The 18,695-nt window shown below is 38.4% G+C and overlaps 1 pseudogene; it reads right to left on the reverse strand.

Annotated features, from left to right (window-relative positions):
* Window positions 1-15,170, reverse strand: part of LOC112911316 (creatine kinase B-type pseudogene) — a 47,585-nt pseudogene extending 32,415 nt beyond the window's left edge.
* Window positions 15,171-18,695: the final 3,525 nt, after the last annotated feature.

An 18,695-nucleotide genomic window follows, 5' to 3' on the forward strand; every position in this document is an offset into this window, starting at 1 on the left:
GCTAAGCATGGAGGCCAAATAGGACTCAACCCCAAGACCCTGATCATGATCTGAGCCAAAATCAAGAGTCAGACACTCAATTGACTGAGCCACCCAGGTGTCCCTCTCCATTTTTGAAGGATAATTTCATTGAATATTCATTTCTAGGTTGGTGTTTGTTTTCTCTTTTTCAACACCTTGAATATTTTGTTCTACTTTCTTCTTGGTTGCATGGTTTCTGGAGAGAAATCTGCTGTAATTTTTTTAATTAATTAATTAATTAATTAATTCATTATTATTATTTTTGTTAATAATAAATTTATTTTTTATTGGCGTTCAATTTGCCAACATACAGAATAACACCCAGTGCTTATCCCGTCAAGTGCCCCCCTCAGTGCCCGTCACCAATTCACCCCCACCCCCCGCCCTCCTCCCCTTCCACCATCCCTAGTTTGTTTTCCAGAGTTAGGAGTCTTTATGTTCTGTCTCCCTTTCTCATATTTCCTACCCATTTCTTCTCCCTTCCCTTCTATTCCCTTTCACTGTTATTTATACTCCCGAAATGAATGAGACCATATAATGTTTGTCCTTCTCCGATTGACTCATTTCACTCAGCATAATACCTTCCAGTTCCATCCACGTTGAAGCAAATGGTGGGTATTTGTCATTTCTTTTTTACTTTTTTTCTTTTATATATTATTTATGATAGTCACACAGAGAGAGAGAGAGGTAGAGACATAGGCAGAGGGAGAAGCAGGCTCCATGCACCGGGAGCCCGACGTGGGATTCGATCCCGGGTCTCCAGGATCGCGCCCTGGGCCAAAGGCAGGCGCCAAACCGCTGCGCCACCCAGGGATCCCGTATTTGTCATTTCTAATGGCTGAGTAATATTCCATTGTATAAATAAGCCACATCTTCTTTATCCATTCATCTTTCGATGGACACCGAGGCTCCTTCCACAGTATGGCTATTGTGGACATTGCTGCTATAAACATCGGGGTGCAGGTGTCCTGGCGTTTCATTGCATCTGTATCTTTGGGGTGAATCCCCAGCAGTGCAATTGCTGGGTCGTAGGGGAGGTCTATTTTTAACTCTTTGAGGAACCTCCACACAGTTTTCCAGAGTGGCTGCACCATTTCACATTCCCACCAATAGTGAAAGACGGTTCCCTTTTCTCCGTATCCTCTCCAACATTTTTGGTTTCCTGCTTTGTTAATTTTCCCCATTCTTACTGGTGTAAGGTGGTATCTCATTGTGGTTTTGATTTGTATTTCCCTGATGGCAAGTGATACAGAGCATTTTCTCATGTGTGTGTTGGCCATGTCTATGTCTTCCTCTGAGATTTCTGTTCATGTCTTTTGCCCATTTCATGATTGGATTGTTTGTTTCTTTGGTGTTGAGTTTAATAAGTTCTTTATAGCTCTCGGAAACTAGCCCTTTATCTGATACGTCATTTGCAAATATCTTCTCCCATTCTGTAGGTTGTTTAGTTTTGTTGACTGTATCCTTTGCTGTGTAAAAGCTTCTTATCTTGATGAAGTCCCAATAGTTCATTTCTGCTTTTGTTTCTTTTGCCTTCGTGGATGTATCTTGTAAGAAGTTACTGTGGCCGAGTTCAAAAAGGGTGTTGCCTGTGTTCTCCTCTAGGATTTTGATGGAATCTTGTCTCACATTTAGATCTCTCATCCATTTTGAGTTTACCTTTGTGTCTGGTGCGAGAGAGTGGTCTAGTTTCATTCTTCTGCGTGTGGATGTCCAATTTTCCTAGCACCATTTATTGAAGACACTGTCTTTCTTCCAATGGAAGGTCTTTCCTCCTTTATTGATTATTCGTTGACCATAAAGTTGAGGGTCCACTTCTGGATTCTCGATTCTGTTCCATTGATCTATGTGTCTGTTTTTGTGCCAGTACCACACTGTCTTGATGACCACAGCTTTGTAGTACAACCTGAAATCTGGCATTGTGATGCCCCCAGCTATGGTTTTCTTTTTTAAAATTCCCCTGGCTATTCGGGGTCTTTTCTGATTCCACACAAATCTTAAAATAATTTGTTCTAACTCTCTGAAGAAAGTCCATGGTATTTTGATAGGGATTACATTAAACGTGTAAATTGCCCTGGGTACCATTGATATTTTCACAATATTAATTCTGCCAATCCATGAGCATGGAATATTTTTCCATCTCTTTGTGTCTTCCTCAATTTCTTTCAGAAGTGTTCTATAGTTCTTAAGGGATAGATCCTTTACCTCTTTGGTTAGGTTTATTCCTAGGTATCTTATGCTTTTGGGTGCAATTGTAAATGGGATTGACTCCTTAATTTCTCTTTCTTCAGCCTCATTGTTAGTGTATAGAAATGCCATTGATTTCTGGGCATTGATTTTGTATCCGGCCACACTGCCAAATTGCTGTATGAGTTCTAGCAATCTTGGGGTGGAGGCTTTTGGATTTTCTATGTAGAGTATCATGTCATCAGCAAAGAGGGAGAGTTTGACTTCTTTGCCAATTCGAATGCCTTTAATTTCTTTTTGTTGTCTGATTGCTGAGGCGAGGACTTCCAGTACTCTATTGAATAGCAGTGGTGAGAGTGGACATCCCTGTCTTGTTCCTGATCTTAGGGGAAAGGCTCCCAGTGCTTCCCCATTGAGAATGATATTTGCTGTGGGCATTTCATAGATGGGTTTTAAGATGTTGAGAAATGTTCCCTCTATCCCTACACTCTGAAGAGTTTTGATCAGGTATGGATGCTGTATTTTGTCAAATGCTTTCTCTGCATCTAATGAGAGGATCATATGGTTCTTGGTTTTTCTCTTGCTGATATGATGAATCACACTGATTGTTTTACGAGTGTTGAGCCAGCCTTGTGTCCCCGGAATAAATCCTACTTGGTCATGGTGAATAATTTTCGTAATGTACTGTTGGATCCTATTGGCTAGTATCTTGTTGAGAATTTTTGCATCCATGTTCATCAGGGATATTGGTCTGTAATTCTCCTTTTTGGTGGGTTCTTTGTCTGGTTTTGGAATTAAGGTGATGCTGGCCTCATAGAATGAATTTGGAACTACTCCATCTCTTTCTATTTTCCAAACAGCTTTAATAGAATAGGTATGGTTTCTTCTTTAAACGTTTGATAGAATTCCCCTGGGAAGCCATCTGGCCCTGGACTTTTGTGTCTTGGGAGGTTTTTGATAACTGCTTCAATTTCCTCCCTGGTTATTGGCCTGTTCAGGTTTTCTATTTCTTCCTGTTCCAGTTTTGGTAGTTCGTGGCTTTCCAGGAATGCGTCCATTTCTTCTAGATTGCCTAATTTATTGGCATATAGCTGTTCATAATATGTTTTCAAAATCGTTTGTATTTCCTTGGTGTTGGTAGTGATCTCTCCTTTCTCATTCATGATTTTATTAATTTGAGTCTTCTCTCTCTTCTTTTTAATAAAGCTGGCTAATGGTTTATCTATCTTATTACTTCTTTCAAAGAACCAACTCCTGGTTTTGTTGGTCTGTTCCACAGTTCTTCTGGTCTCGATTTCGTTCAGTTCTGCTCATATCTTTATTAACTCTCTTCTTCTGCAGGGTGTAGGATCTATTTGCTGTTTTTTCTCTAGCTCCTTTAGGTGTAAGGTGAGCTTTTGTGTTTGTTCTTTCCAGTTTTTGAATGGATGCTTGTATTGTGATGTATTTCCCCCTCAGGACTGCTTTTGCTGCATCCCAAAGATTTTGAATGGTTGTATCTTCATTCTCATTAGTTTCCATGAATCTTTTTAATTCTTCCTTAATTTCCTGGTTGACCCTTTCATCTTTTAGCAGGATGGTCCTCAACGTCCACGTGTTTGAAGTCCTTCCAAACTTCTTGTTGTGATGTAGTTCTAATTTCAAGGCATTATGGTCTGAGAATATGCAGGGGATGATCCCAATCTTTTGGTATCAGTTCAGACCCGATTTGTGACCCAGTATGTGGTCTATTCTGGAGAAAGTTCCATGTGCACTTGAGAAGAATGTGTTTTCAGTTGAGTTTGGATGTAAAGTTCTGTAGATATCTGTGAAATCCATCTGGTCCAGTGTATCATTTAAAGCTCTCGTTTCTTTGGAGATATTGTGTTTAGAAGACCTATCGAGTGTAGAAAGTGCTAGATTGAAGTCACCAAGTATAAGTGTATTATTATCTAAGTATTTCTTCAGTTTGGTTATTAATTGATTTAAATATTTGGCAGCTCCCACATTCGGGGCATATATATTGAGGATTGTTAAGTCCTCTTGTTGGATAGATCCTTTGAGTATGATATAGTGTCTCTCTTCATCTCTCACTACAGTCTTAGGGGTAAATTTTAGTTTATCTGATATAAGGATGGTTACCCCTGCTTTCTTTTGAGGACCATTTGAATGGTAAATGGTTCTCCAACCTTTTATTTTCAGGCTGTAGGTGTCCTTCTGTCTAAAATGAGTCTCTTGTAGACAGCAAATAGATGGGTCCTGCTTTTTTATCCAGTCTGAAACCCTGTGCCTTTTGATGGGGTCATTAAGCCCGTTCACGTTCAGAGTTACTATAGAAAGATATGAGTTTAGTGTCATCATGATATCTATTCAGTCCTTGTTTTTGTGGATTGTTCCACTGGACTTCCTCTTAAAGGGGAATTTTAAGAGTCCCCCTTAAAATTTCTTGCAGAGCTTGTTTGGAGGTTACATATTCTTTCAGTTCCTGCCTGTCTTGGAAGCTCTTTATCTCTCCTTCCATTCTGAATGAGAGCCTTGCTGGATAAAGTATTCTTGTTTGCATGTTTTTCTCATTTAGGACCCTGAATATATCATATCCTGCCAGCCCCTTTTTTGGCCTGCTAGGAGAGGTCTCCTAGACCTCTCTGTGGAGAGGTCTGCTGTTACCCTAATACTCCTCCCCATAAAAGTCAGGGATTTCTTGTCTCTTGCTGCTTTAAGGATATTCCCTTTATCTTTGGAATTTGCAAGCTTAACTATTAAATGTCCAGGTGTTGAACGGTTTTTATTGATTTTAGGGGGGGATCTCTCTATTTCCTGGATCTGAATGCCTGTTTCCCTTCCCAGATTAGGAAAATTTTCAGCTAGGATTTGTTCAAATACATATTCTGGACCTCTGTCCCTTTTGGCGCCCTCAGGAACCCCAATTAAAAGTAGGTTTTTCTTCCTCAGGCTGTCATTTATTTCCCTTAATCTATCCTCATGGTCTTTGAATTGTTTGTCTCTTTTTTCCTCAGTTTCCCTCCTTGCCATCAACTTGTCTTCTATGTCACTCACTCGTTCTTCCACTTCGTTAACCCTCGTCCTTAGGACTTCTATTTTGGATTGCATCTCATTCAATTGATTTTTAATTTCTGCCTGATTAGATCTAAATTCTGCAGTCATTAAGTCTCTTGAGAACTTTATGCTTTTTTTTAGAGCCACCAGTAGCTTTATAATAGTGCTTCTGAATTGGCTTTCTGACATTGAATTGTAATCCAAATTTTGTAACTCTGTGGGAGAGAGGACTGTTTCTGATTCTTTCTTTGAGGTGAGGTTTTCCTTCTAGTCATTTTGCTCAGTGCAGAGTGGCCAAAAACAAGTTGTATTGGGAAAAGGAGAAAAAGAGAGGAGAGAAAAAAGGAAATAAAAGAGAAAAAGACAAAAAGAAAAACAGAAGAAAAGAGAAAATAAAAGAGAAGAAAAAGAGAAAGAAAAAGAAAGAAAGAAAAAAAAAAGGGTGGGGGAAGCAAACAATTCAAACAAACAAACAAACAAACAAACAAACACGGGGGGAGTATCTTCTGATTCTGTATACTTTAAGTCCCTTGACTTCCCCTGGAACTGGTCCGTCCATCTGGTCTTCTGGGGGAGGGGCCTGTTGTGCTGATTTTCAGGTGTTAGCACTTGGGGGAGCTGCTCTGCCCCCTGCCTGGTGCAGGGCTCAAGTGGGGCTTGCTGTCCTGGGCCCTCCCGGCCTCTGCCTGTCCCGGGGGGAGGCCGGATCCTGGGCCGTGTCCCGGCGCCCTGTGCTCCGGGGCCTGCCCTGTTGGATTCGCGCTCCCGCCCCGCAGCCCCCTCCGCGGAGCCGCCGCCCGAGCCCCTCCGAGCTGCTCCGGGTCCCGCCGAGCGCTGCAGCCCTTAGGGAGCTCGGCGCACTCTCCCGGGGCGCAGGTGCCTGTTAGTGTCCCCGGGAGCCCGAGGGCATCCCCGCCCTCCTGGGTCCTGCTCCAACTCCCTGCGAGCCCCTTTCCGCCCGGGAAGGTCGGTGCAGCTCCTGCTCCTCCGGGACGGGGCTCTCCTGTCCTGGGGACACTCGCCCCGGCCTCAGCCCGGCTCCTCGCGGGGCCCCTCCCCCTTGGAGGCTTTTTGTTTCTTTATGTCTTTTTCCCCGTCTTCCTACCTTGATAGAAGCGCGAACTCTTCTCACTGTAGCGTTCCAGCTGGTCTCTCTTTAAATCTCAGGCCGAATTCGTAGGTTTTTGGGATGATTTGAAGGTTATCTAGGTAATTTGGTGGGGACAGGTGACTTGGGGACCCTACTCTTCCCCCATCTTGCCCCTCCTCTCGAAATCTGCTGTAGTTTTTATCCTTATCCTTCTTGGGTAAGTTTTTTATTTTAGCCCCCCCCCCCCCCCTCCGACTTCTTTCAGGATTACTTCTATGTCTTTGGTTTTATTCAATTGAATATGATATGCCTAGGTATAGTTTTTGGGTTTTTTTGTTTGTCTTCTGTTTATTTTTTTGTTATTTTTCCTGTTTAGTGTTCTCCAAGTTTCTTAGATTCATGATTTGGTGTCATTAATTTTGGAATGTTTTTAGCCATTTGCAAATATTTCTTCTGCTCTATTCTCTTTTCTCCTGATGTTACTCTAATTATGAATATCTCATGTTTTGAAATTGTCCCACAGTTCTTGAATATTCTGTTTTATTTATTCATTTTTCTCTGTGCATTTCAGTTTGGGAAGTTCCTATTATCTTTGGGCTCAATAAATTTTTCCTCCATTGTGTCCAATTACTGATGAGCCCATAAGACTCATTCTTCATTTCTGTTTCTGTGCTTTAAAATCTAGTATTTCCTTTCAGTTCTTTCCTAGAGTTTCCATCTCTCCACATACATTATCTATCTCTTCTTGTGTATTTTTAAATTCTCCATTAAATTCCTTAACATATTCACCATAGTTATTTCAAATTCTCTGATAATTTCAACATCGATGGAATATCTGAGTCATTTTAAAGGTGGATCTGCAGACTGTACTTCTTGCCTTTTTGCATGCTTTCTAATTTTGTGTGTGTGTGTGTGTGTGCAGAAAGATGGACGGATAGAAAAGGTGATAGGATCTAAGGTAGATAGTTTTCCTCCCCTGCCAGAGTCAGGAGGGGATCTTTCTCAGGTCTTTTTTATAAGAACCTGGTGGAGTTACCAGAGGTAACAACCATGAAAGTGTGGGGGATCCATTTAGACAGCAAGCAACAGGAGTTCCTCATTTTAATGCAGTTTCACACTTAGCCTTCAGTGATTCAACAGAATTACCATTTAAGTGTTCCTACCAGTTATATAGCTCTAGTGGCTTCTGCTGCGGATAAGCAGATCTTAGTTGCAATGGTATTCACCAGTCTTTCTAGATTTCAGAGTGGCAGTTTGCCTTGCAACCTCAGTTCTCTGATGGGTCCATGAAAAGTAATTGATTTTCAGTTTGTTTATGTTTTTTTTTTCTTCAAGATTTATTTATTTATTCATGACAGAGAGAGAGAGAGGCAGAGAAACAGGCAGAGGGAGAAACAGGCTCCATGTAGGGAGCCTGCCATGGGTCTTGATCCCGGGTCTCCAGGATCAGGCCCTGGGCTGAAGGAGGCACTAAACCTCCGAGCCACCTGGGCTGCCCAGTTTGTTTAGTTTTTAGTTATGGTATGGATAGGGATGACTTCCAGATCTGACTACATATTAGAGCTTAAATCAAAAGTCCCAGGCATTATATTGTGGTTCTGTGATTAAGTATGTTTGGGGAACACTTGTTAAACCAGTGCAATTATCTTTTTTTATTCTAGAATTTCTTCAAGATTAAAAAAAATTATTTAAATTATTTAAACAAACAAAAACCCAGTTGACCCATTTTTCCTACCCTCTACCTCTTGCAACCACTAATCTGTTCTTCATTATCTGTAAATTGTTTTTTTTTTTTTATGTTCCAGAAATAAGAGAGATGATATGGTATTTGTCTTTCTCTGTCTTATTGCATTTAGAATAATGCCCTCTAAGTTGATCCTTGTTGTCACAAGTGGCAATATTTTATTTTCTTTTATGACTGAATAATATTTTATATCTATCATCTATCTATCATCTATCTATCTACCTATGTATCTGTCTTGGCTGTTATATATAATGCTACAATGAATACGAGGGTACATAGTTATTTTCAAATTAGCATTTTTGTTTTCTTTGGAAAAATACCCAAAAGTGGAATTGCTAAATTATATGGTAGTTATATTTTTAGTATTTTGGGGAGCCTCCCTATTTTTTCCATATTCTCTGTACCAATTCACATTCTCACCAGCAATGCACAAGGATTCCCTTTTCTCCCATCCTCGCTAACACTTGTTATTTCTTGTCCTTTTCAAGATAGCCATTCCAACAAGTGTGAGTTGACAGCTTGCTATGGTTTGTATTTCCCTGAGGATTAATGATATTAAACATCTTTCATTGTATGTGTTGTTCAACTGTATATCTATTTTGGAAAAAAATGTTCCAATCTGCCCATTTTTATTTTTATTTTTTTTTAATTAATTTTTATTGGTGTTCAATTTACCAACATACAGAAAAACACCCAGTGCTCATCCCGTCAAGTGTCCACCTCAGTGCCCGTCACCCATTCCCCTCCAACACCCGCCCTCCTCCCCCCCTTCCACCACCCCTAGTTCGTTTCCCCGAGTTAGGAGTCTTTATGTTCTGTCTCCCTTCCTGATATTTCCCAACATTTCTTCTCCCTTCCTTTATATTCCCTTTCACTATTATTTATATTCCCCAAATGAATGAGAACATACACTGTTTGTCCTTCTCCGATTGACTTATTTCACTCAGCATAATACCCTCCAGTTCCATCCACGTTGAAGCAAATGGTGGGTATTTGTCGTTTCTAATCGCTGAGTAATATTCCATTGTATACATAAACCACATCTTCTTTATCCATTCATCTTTCGATGGACACCGAGGCTCCTTCCACAGTTTGGCTATTGTGGCCATTGCTGATAGAAACATCGGGGTGCAGGTGTCCCGACGTTTCGTTACATCTGAATCTTTGGGGTAAATCCCCAAAAGTGCAATTGCTGGGTCGTAGGGCAGGTCTATTTTTAACTCTTTGAGGAACCTCCACACAGTTTTCCAGAGTGGCTGCACCAGTTCACATTCCCACCAACAGTGTAAGAGGGTTCCCTTTTCTCCGCATCCTCTCCAACATTTGTTGTTTCCTGCCTTGTTAATTTTCCCCATTCTCACTGGTGTGAGGTGGTATCTCATTGTGGTTTTGATTTGTATTTCCCTGATGGCAAGTGATGCAGAGCATTTTCTCATGTGCATGTTGGCCATGTCCATGTCTTCCTCTGTGAGATTTCTCTTCATGTCTTTTGCCCATTTCATGATTGGATTGTTTGTTTCTTTGGTGTTGAGTTTAATAAGTTCTTTATAGATTTTGGAAACTAGCCCTTTATCTGATATGTCGTTTGCAAATATCCTCTCCCATTCTGTAGGTTGTCTTTTAGTTTTTTTGACTGTATCCTTTGCTGTCCAAAAGCTTCTTATCTTGATGAAGTCCCAATAGTGCCCATTTTTAAATTGGGTTATTTGGTTTTTTGCTATGGGGTTGTATGAGTTCTTTGTATATTTTGCATATTAGCCTCTTATCAGGTGTATGATTTGCAATTACTTTCTCCAATTCAACAGGTTGCCTTTTCATTTTGCCGATGGCTTACTTTGTTATGCAGAAGCTTTTTAGCTTGATGTAGACCACTTGCTTATTTTTGCTCTTGTTTCTTTCGATTTTGATGTTAGATTAAAAAAATCATTGCCAAGACCTGTGTCAAGGAGATTATCACCTGTGTTTGTTTGTTTTCTTTCTAGGACTTTTATGGTTTCGGGTCTTCATTCAAGTCTTTATTACATTTTGAGTTAACTTTTGTGTATGATGTAAGAAAATGTCATTATGCATATTGCTGTCCAATTTTCACAACACCATTTGTGGAAGAGACTGTCCTTTCCCCATTGTGTATTCTTGGCTCCTCTGTCACTGTTATTGACCATATATGCATGAGTTTATTTTGGGGGCTCTCTATTGTTTCATTGATCTGTCTGTTTTTATGGCAGTATGATATTATTTTAACTACTATAGCTTTATAATATAGTTTGAAATCAGGGACTGTGATGCCTCCAGCTTTGTTCTTTCTCAAGATTACTTTGGCTGGTTAGGATCTTTTATGATACCATATAAATTTTAGGATTATGTGATTAATTTCTGTAAAGAATGGCATTGGAATTAATAGGCATTGCACTGAATATGTAAATTGCTTTGTGTAGTATGGACATTTTAATAATACCAATTTTTCCGGTCCATCAGTGGAATACCTTTCCATTTATTTGTGTCTTCTTCAATTTCTTTCATTAACGTCTTATAGTATTCAGAATATAGGTCTTTCATCTCCTTGATTAAATTTATTTATAGTTATTTTATGCTTTTTGATGCAATTGTAAATGAGGTTTTTGTTCTTAATTTCTCTTTCTGGTAGTTCATTATTAGTGTAAAGAAATGCAACAGATTTTTGAGTATAGATTTTGTATCCTCCAATTTTACTGAATTTTTTTATTAATTCAAATAGTTTTTTGGTGGGATCATTAGGGTTTTTTTTTTTAATAATATCTTGCCATCTGCAAATAGTGATGGATTTACTTCTTTCTTTCCAATATGGATCGCTTTTATTTCTTTTTCTTGCCTAATTTATCTGGGTGGGACTTCCAAAACTATGTTGAAAAAAAAGTGGAGAAAGTGGGCATCTTCGTTTTGTTCCTGATCATAGGAAAAGTTTTCAGCTTTTCACCACTCAATATGATGTTAGCTATAGACCATCAGATCCATAAAGGTCACTTATGGCCTTTATTATGTTGAAGTGTATTCCTTGTACCCAGTTTGTGGAAAGTTTTCATCATAAATCTTTCAGACTTCATTATTTTTATGTATAAATCTTCAATTTAGCCAAATTCCAATAATATTATGGCATCACCTCACTATTATGATCACAAGAATATAAACATTGTAGCATTCTCTTATTTATGTCATCTATTTCTTTATATAAAATTTCTGATTGAGACAAATTCTTTTAAATCTAGCAGTTTAAACATTTATTATGCAAATACAACATTCAGAGTATTTCTAAGTATATTTACTCATATGACTTTGCCTTTATAATCTTTCTAAACATATATAAAAATCACATATTTAATGTTTCATCAAATCTATTTCCAACATGTAGTACAACAAATTTCTCTTCTGATTAATTCTTCACATTTTTTTCAATGTATGCATAGGCCAGTAGTTTAAAAGAATCAATCAGATTTTCCAGGCCACACAAAACAACAACAAAAAACAGCAACAACCAAAAAAGCCCACACACAACTTTCCCCTTCTAGATCCCACTTAAAAAGTAGACATCTGAAATCTTACCCTCTCTAGCCACACAAAATGAATGAGTATGCTATTTGTAAAATAATTGAACTTCTTTTAAATGCATATAATACCAGATAATGTGAAACACTGTTATTGTGTTACATGAAATCTTATTACCAATAAAAATTTAGGATGCCAAGAAACCCAATATAAGAGTGAATGAAAAAGCATCGTTACCCGCAAGTATGTCATACATTGTGTATTTTATGTTCTTCATAAGAAACATCTGGAATGAATAAACTAGCATGGGCCACTGAATTAAGGTGTAAGAAGGAACTCAAGAGGAAATAGTTTCTACATAAAATATAAGGTGAGGAAAAGAGAAACAAAAGCCAAGAAAGAACTAATTCTCCAGCCAAGATCTATGAGTCTTGCCAAAATGTGGAGGGTAAAAGGAGGCTACGTAGGCATATATCACCCATACTTTTATTTCCTTAAACCCCTACTCACCAACACAAATTAAAAGACCTACACATTTCATGTTGGCAAAAGCAAAGATACCTAATCCATTTACACACATTACTAACTGTTCCAAATTCACATTTCCATGTGAAACTGCAGGATAAGAACAGTATGTGTGTTTAGATTATATTACACCTAGCTTTTTGAAATTTTAGCTCTTCCTACAAGTATGATCCACTGGTTGATTTTCGGGTTATTCTGTTTCTACAAATGATCTAAAGGATCATGCCTCCAATATGTGGGGAAAAGGCAAAGAAGACTTAGGAAATTGATACAATTTGGCATATGTGTACCCCATGTGTAGTCTATGTGTGGTAGACAACCGTACTATATTTTTTAGCCTAGAAAGTTCTACTCCAACACCCCCCCACACCCATATGCTTGCCTTTATTATCCTAGAGGATAAGGCAGTGTGAACCAGTGCCAGGGCATTATAAGCCACACATAGTATTCATGGAATTATGAAACTGTAAAAACCTCAGGGGACTGAATCCAGAGGGCTATATTTGGTAAAAGGAACTAACAGGGTGTCATGGCTTCTGCAAAGGTTTTATGAGAGTGTGGAGAGACATAAGCTGCTGATGTGGATTCAAGGAGGAATCAACCTGCCAAATAACTTCCCTGGTTTCTACTTTTAGTAGAAAAGAGGAATAGAAACCATGGGTCAGAGGAAGACAAAAGAGAGAAAAGATGAGATGCTTGGTGTCGTGATGTTGGTAACTTACTTTTAAAATTCTTTAGGATAAAATGGGTTATGAAGGTATGCATTAGTGGTTTTCACTTCACTTTGAGACTTTGGACAGCTACCCATTCCAATAGAAAAAAAAGTTCACACTCCATGGGTAGTCAGCCAGTATTACAGCAGAAAAGCCCCACTTGAGAAGCCTTTATAACATGAGCTTCATCTATCTTTATATCTAATGAAATACAGATGAGTGGCTAATTAGCATAATTAATGTCAGAAATGGATTTTCATTGGTGAAGTTAATGACTTATTAGCATAATGAATGGCAGAAATGAGTTCTCAGTTATGAAATGAGTAGGGTTCGAGATATGTATACTGGTTAAAGTATTACAGAAACATGCTCAACATTTGCATTAAATGAGGAATTAGAATCTATGAAATCTTTTGTACCCTTGGGATATATCTTAGCATGAAGGTCATGCTAAGGTATAACAAGATACCACACACTGAGTGGCTTAAGTAACAGACATTTCTCATAGTTCTAGAAGCTGGGAAATCGAAGACCAAGGTGCCAACAGATTCAGTTCTTGATGAGGGCTGTCTTCCTGGCTTATAGACAGCTGCCTTATGGCTGTGTCCTCACATGGCCTTTTCTCAGTGGTTGTGCACAGAGAGCTCTCTGTATTCCTCTTATAAGACACTAACTCCATGATGAGGGCCCCACCCACATGACCTAATCTAAATCTAATTACCTCCCAAAGTTTTTACCTCCAAATAACATCTCTTTGGGGATTAGGAATATTGGTGGAGAGGGGCGCAAACATTGTATCTATAACAGGATGTCACCTAAGGCTAGATTGCTAAATGGATTTGCATCTGATCTTTCTGTGATAGAACTTTTTTCTGCTTGAGACTAATTTATAAAGGCAACAAAATAGGCCTCAGAGATACTGTTAGGTCTGTTTCTTGTGACTTATTTGTGTGTGAGGTATTATTTGTTTGAAAAAGACAGTGAGCTGGGTCACTATCAAACTTCAACAACAATATAACTCTTTTGTCTTCCTGCTAATACACGTTTAACTAATGTATATGTCTGTATGAATGTAGAATTTGGTCCAAGACTTACTTTTACAACTGGTAGCAAAGTTATGAAGGGGCAGCAAACATTCATCCACATCAAAATTTTTACCTTTTTCTACAAAAGGAACTTCTGAACTGTGTAGAAACCAAATGGTCTACATGGATTTAGAACAGTATGCTGTCATGTGCTCCAGAGGAGTGACTATCTTCTGTATCAATGTTACAGCATCCTATGTGGTGTTAGAGACATACTATTTGGTAAGATTCCCTGTGTTCTCTGAGATAACTACCATGTTGCTATCTCTGTTTTATAGAGGAACAAACTGAAAGCCAGAGAGGTTAAGTAGTTTGCTCGATTCTAACAAGAAAGAAGAGATAGAGCAAGTAGTTGCTTCCAAATGTCACACTTTTTAACACCGTGTTCTTTTCTCTAAGTCACGGTTCTATATCTTGGGACACAGGAAATAGAAAACAGGTTCCAGTAAATAACACAATCAAAAGAGAAGTTGTGTGGAAAAAAAGACACACACATTTCAAAACCTCAGGTGCCCAAGAGTGCCTTCTATATTTTAGCGATCACGATATAATCCTCTCGGTATAAATTCTAGTTCTTGCTTGATGTTAAGTTAAATGTTTATTAAGCACTAGAGTTCATGCCATACAGTGGGCTCAATCATTCTCAGCTATACCTTTTTGTTGTTATAAAATCTTGAGTTAAAAAACCTTTTCAGGTACTGTTAAGAAAGGCAATGTGAACAGGATGGGGCTGCCTGAAAATTATAGTCAAGATATATTTCTTAGAATTGATAAGAAGCACTTCTTAGCAAATGTAGACTTAACAAGTCTTATATCTAATAGGGTATATTGTACTACACAATCGAATCACTTTTAACTAGAAATCACTTGATTTTGAAACAAAAGTCACATGTTTACACCACACACACACACACACACACACGTATACATGCATAAACAAAGATATAATGAGCATGTCAGCTTAATTCCATATAGCCATAATTAAATGTTTGTTTTCAACCTTGTAAACAGCAAGATTCACAGTGACTTCTGTGGAAGAATGATTTCACCAAGACTGGAAAACTGGCAAAGCATTTTCCTTTCCTCCAGCTGGCACCATTTCCCTTCTTTCTGGGATTCCCTGTTCACCCTCCTTGGAGAAGCACCTTCCATAACATACTGAGAGCAAAGATTGCAGTGCTCTTCTGAAAGCAGAATAAAAACTTGGAGATACTTACTGAGAACGCTAGAGCTGGGCCAGAGAGCTCCGTGAACGCTGAGTGCTGGCAACAGAGTAGGCCACTTCAAAGAGATAAAGCTGCATTAGTGCTTTTAAATTTGTCCTTGGGAATGCGCTCATCTGAAACCATGATTGCAGACAAATCAGATGAATGCTGCTTTCAGAACTAAATGAATGCTCCAAGAGGACAGCTCTGAGAGGAATACATTTGAAGATTCTGGAGAGTAATTTCGTGGAAAACAAATTGGGTGCACAGTTTATTTGGGAAAAAAATAAAAAGATTGGAATAGAAAAAGAAAAAAGAAGAAAATTATTTTAAAAGCTATTTGAATATGCCACAAATTATGCATATGTAAGATGTTTTATGCATGAGTTTGATATCTGACAAAGAATTATTGGCCACAGACATTTTATAGAAAGGGTGTTTTCCTAAATTGGGAATCTCTACCCAATAAACCTACAGAATTCAAATATTATTTTCATTTCAGTCATAATTTATATATACAAAGATTACATAATTTTAACATTAAAGACAAATTAAAAACAAAAATCCAGCCAAATAAATTATAGGAATTTAGGATATATACCTTAAATGAGAACAAACAAATAATTATTTATCCTCTAAATAACATTTCCTGAGAGGGTTCTTTTTTTTTCTTTAATGGTTTTATATATTTATTTGATACACAAGCACAAGCAGGGGTAGTGAGAGGGGGAGAAGCAGCCTCCCCATGGAGCAGGGAGCCAAACGTGGGGATCAATCCCAGGACCCTGGGCTCATGACCTGAGCTGAAGGCAGACATTTAACTGCTTAGCTGACTGAGGCACCCAGGTGCCCTCTTGAGTGAATTCTTTTTCCCTTATATTTAGGCCCCGATGGATAGATATGTAGATGCTTAGATGACTATCTCCCACATTACCAATAAGACTCAGACAGTGGGGCTGCCAAGTGCTCTTTCATCCCAGTGCAACTTGGAAGGAGGAACATAATCAAGGATGATCACTGGCAGAAGAGTAGGACTGCATCATGAATGAAAATGCATTTTTCCTTTAATTTCTTTTCAAAGGAGAGGACCTGGCACTGGGCCTGAAAAAATGAGACATAGTAGTCCCTCTTTACGTGCAAGGGATATGTTCTAAGACCACCTCCCAGAAGATACCTGATACCGCAGATAGTCCTAAGACTATATATACTATGTTTTCCTTATATATGCATACCTATGACAAAGTTTAATTTATAAATTAGGCACAGCAAGAAGTTAAAAATAACTATTAACAAAATTGGATAATTATAACAATATATTGTAATAAAAGTTATGTGAATGTTGTTTCTCTCTCTAAATATGTTATTGTAGTGTGCTCATCTTTTTCTTGTGATGATGTGAGATGATAAAATGCCTACGTGAGAAGATGGAGTAAGATGAATGGCATAGGCACTGTGACATAGTGTTAGGCTACTGTACCTTCTGACATATAGTCCGATGAGCATCTGAGAATCATCTGCTCTCAGATCGCAGTTGACCACTTGGATAACTGAAACCGCCAGATAAGGGGGCAGAGATTCCTGCATCCGTTCATGGAAAAGTCAAATTGTTCTAAGTCACAGAGCTCAAAAGAATTTTAGGTAAGGCTTGAAATTTTAAAAACAAACAATAAACTAATTTAGGATTTCTTAATTTTCCTCAGTGACAGTGTTATTTTACCCTAAGGGTACATTTGGGAGCCTACAGAGAACAAATGAGGTCCCTGGTTTCTTCAACAAAGTGTAAATTGATATTAATTCTCCTGGAGACCAAGAGAAAGGAGTTCAAATCAGTGCATAGGTTCTTGGCTTGCTTGGTATGTCTTGGAAGAAGGAGTATCTCATTGATGACTGGGCCCCTCTGGGTAGCTTTTTACTGCTAGGAGAGTCAGGAGAAACAGTTAAAGCTGTCGCTCCTTGGGGTGACTTATTAGAAGTTTCATTTCACTTAATAGTATGTAACTAGGAAATAAGAAGTGATAACCAGAAGTGGAATCTTTTATCCAAGATATGTACTTCCATATGTTAATGTTTCCATGCTAATTTTTTTAAAAGATTTTATTTATTTATTCATGAGAGACACAAAGAGAGAGGCAGAGGCATAGGCAAAGGGAGAAGCAGGCTTCCTGTGGGGAGACTGATTCAGGACTTGATCCCAGGACCCCAGGATCACAACCTAAGCCACAAATGACGTTCAACCACTGAGCCACTCAGGTGCCACTCAGGTGCCCCACCATATGAAATTTTTGAGGGAAATTGTTTTGAGGGCCTCCTGTTTTGACAAATATTTGACAAATATTTCAAATACTCCTTAAAAATCAGTCCTCCCTTCCCAGTGTTTTAATCCAATAGAGCAAAATAAGTAAATATAATAGAGAAGTGAATATTCCAGAAGAGTGCATATAACTAAAATGTCTTTGGCTCCAATTCATATCACTGGATATGAAAAGCCAGTGGAATCCCAAATCCTCAAATCTTCTTCTTCTCCTGTTAGAATTCTTAGAGACTTATATCTTCTCTTTGGCAATTTTTAACTTTCTTTGGATGGATTATTGGTCATTCTGTTGTGTGGTTAGTAACACGTTTCGTTAGTATTCTTCTTTCAACACCTAACACTTGTCTTCATTGACATCAATCTTGCTTTTCACAACTGCAGGCGCTGCCTCAGGCTTACTGGATTCCCATATGGAGAGCCACAATCAGTTTTCTTTTGTTATGTGACTTTTCTCTTGGATCTTGAGGAAAGAGTTTTAGGACTATGTCAGAGAATATTCTAGTGGTCTCACCCATTGTTAGAGCCAAAAGCATTGGGTTCCATGACTGAATCATCCCCAGAATCCAGACAGGTGCCAGATGTTGCTTCCCTAGAGGCATAGACCCTACACACTCCCGGCAGTGTTCCTCTATTTAATGTTGTAGCATCTCTCCATGCCCTCTTTGCTCAAAACCAGATGAGAATTTTACTGTAGGTTTCAAAAATTCTCAGTAGGAGCTCACTGAATTCTTATTCACAGAGGACAAGTAGACATAAATCAGCCTTTTAACCAGGCTACACAGAAATAATATTTCAGTTTTGATAACTAGTAGACCCATTTAAGAATTGTAGGTTAGTGTGAGGATACTAAATCCAATTCTTTTCTTCTATTAGCTGTTTTTTTTTTTTTCAGTTTTTCTATGCTGAACTATGAGGAGTCTTTACAGAAACTAAGGACTGGTATTTTTGTCTATTTAAGAACATTTTCTTAAATGTCAATATCTTGCAGAACAGTATGTGTTTACCTTTTATGTACCTTTATTTTTATCTATGATAAGTTAAGATTCATCCAGTAAAGAAAACATCTATAAGTAAAATTTTTAAATGACATTTTTGGCCATTTATATTCTGAAATTAAATTTAATGAACTGATGCATTAGGTGGTTATTTCAAAGTGTACAGATAATTGATGTGTATTAAGAATTAAGTGTGTAGGTTCTGATCAGCAGCAGCAGGCAGGGACTCTGAGGACACTATTACAATATCTCTACTTGAGGCTG

Source organism: Vulpes vulpes, chromosome 1 (assembly GCF_048418805.1).
Source record: "Vulpes vulpes isolate BD-2025 chromosome 1, VulVul3, whole genome shotgun sequence".
In the NCBI taxonomy this organism is placed as follows: Eukaryota; Metazoa; Chordata; class Mammalia; order Carnivora; family Canidae; genus Vulpes; species Vulpes vulpes.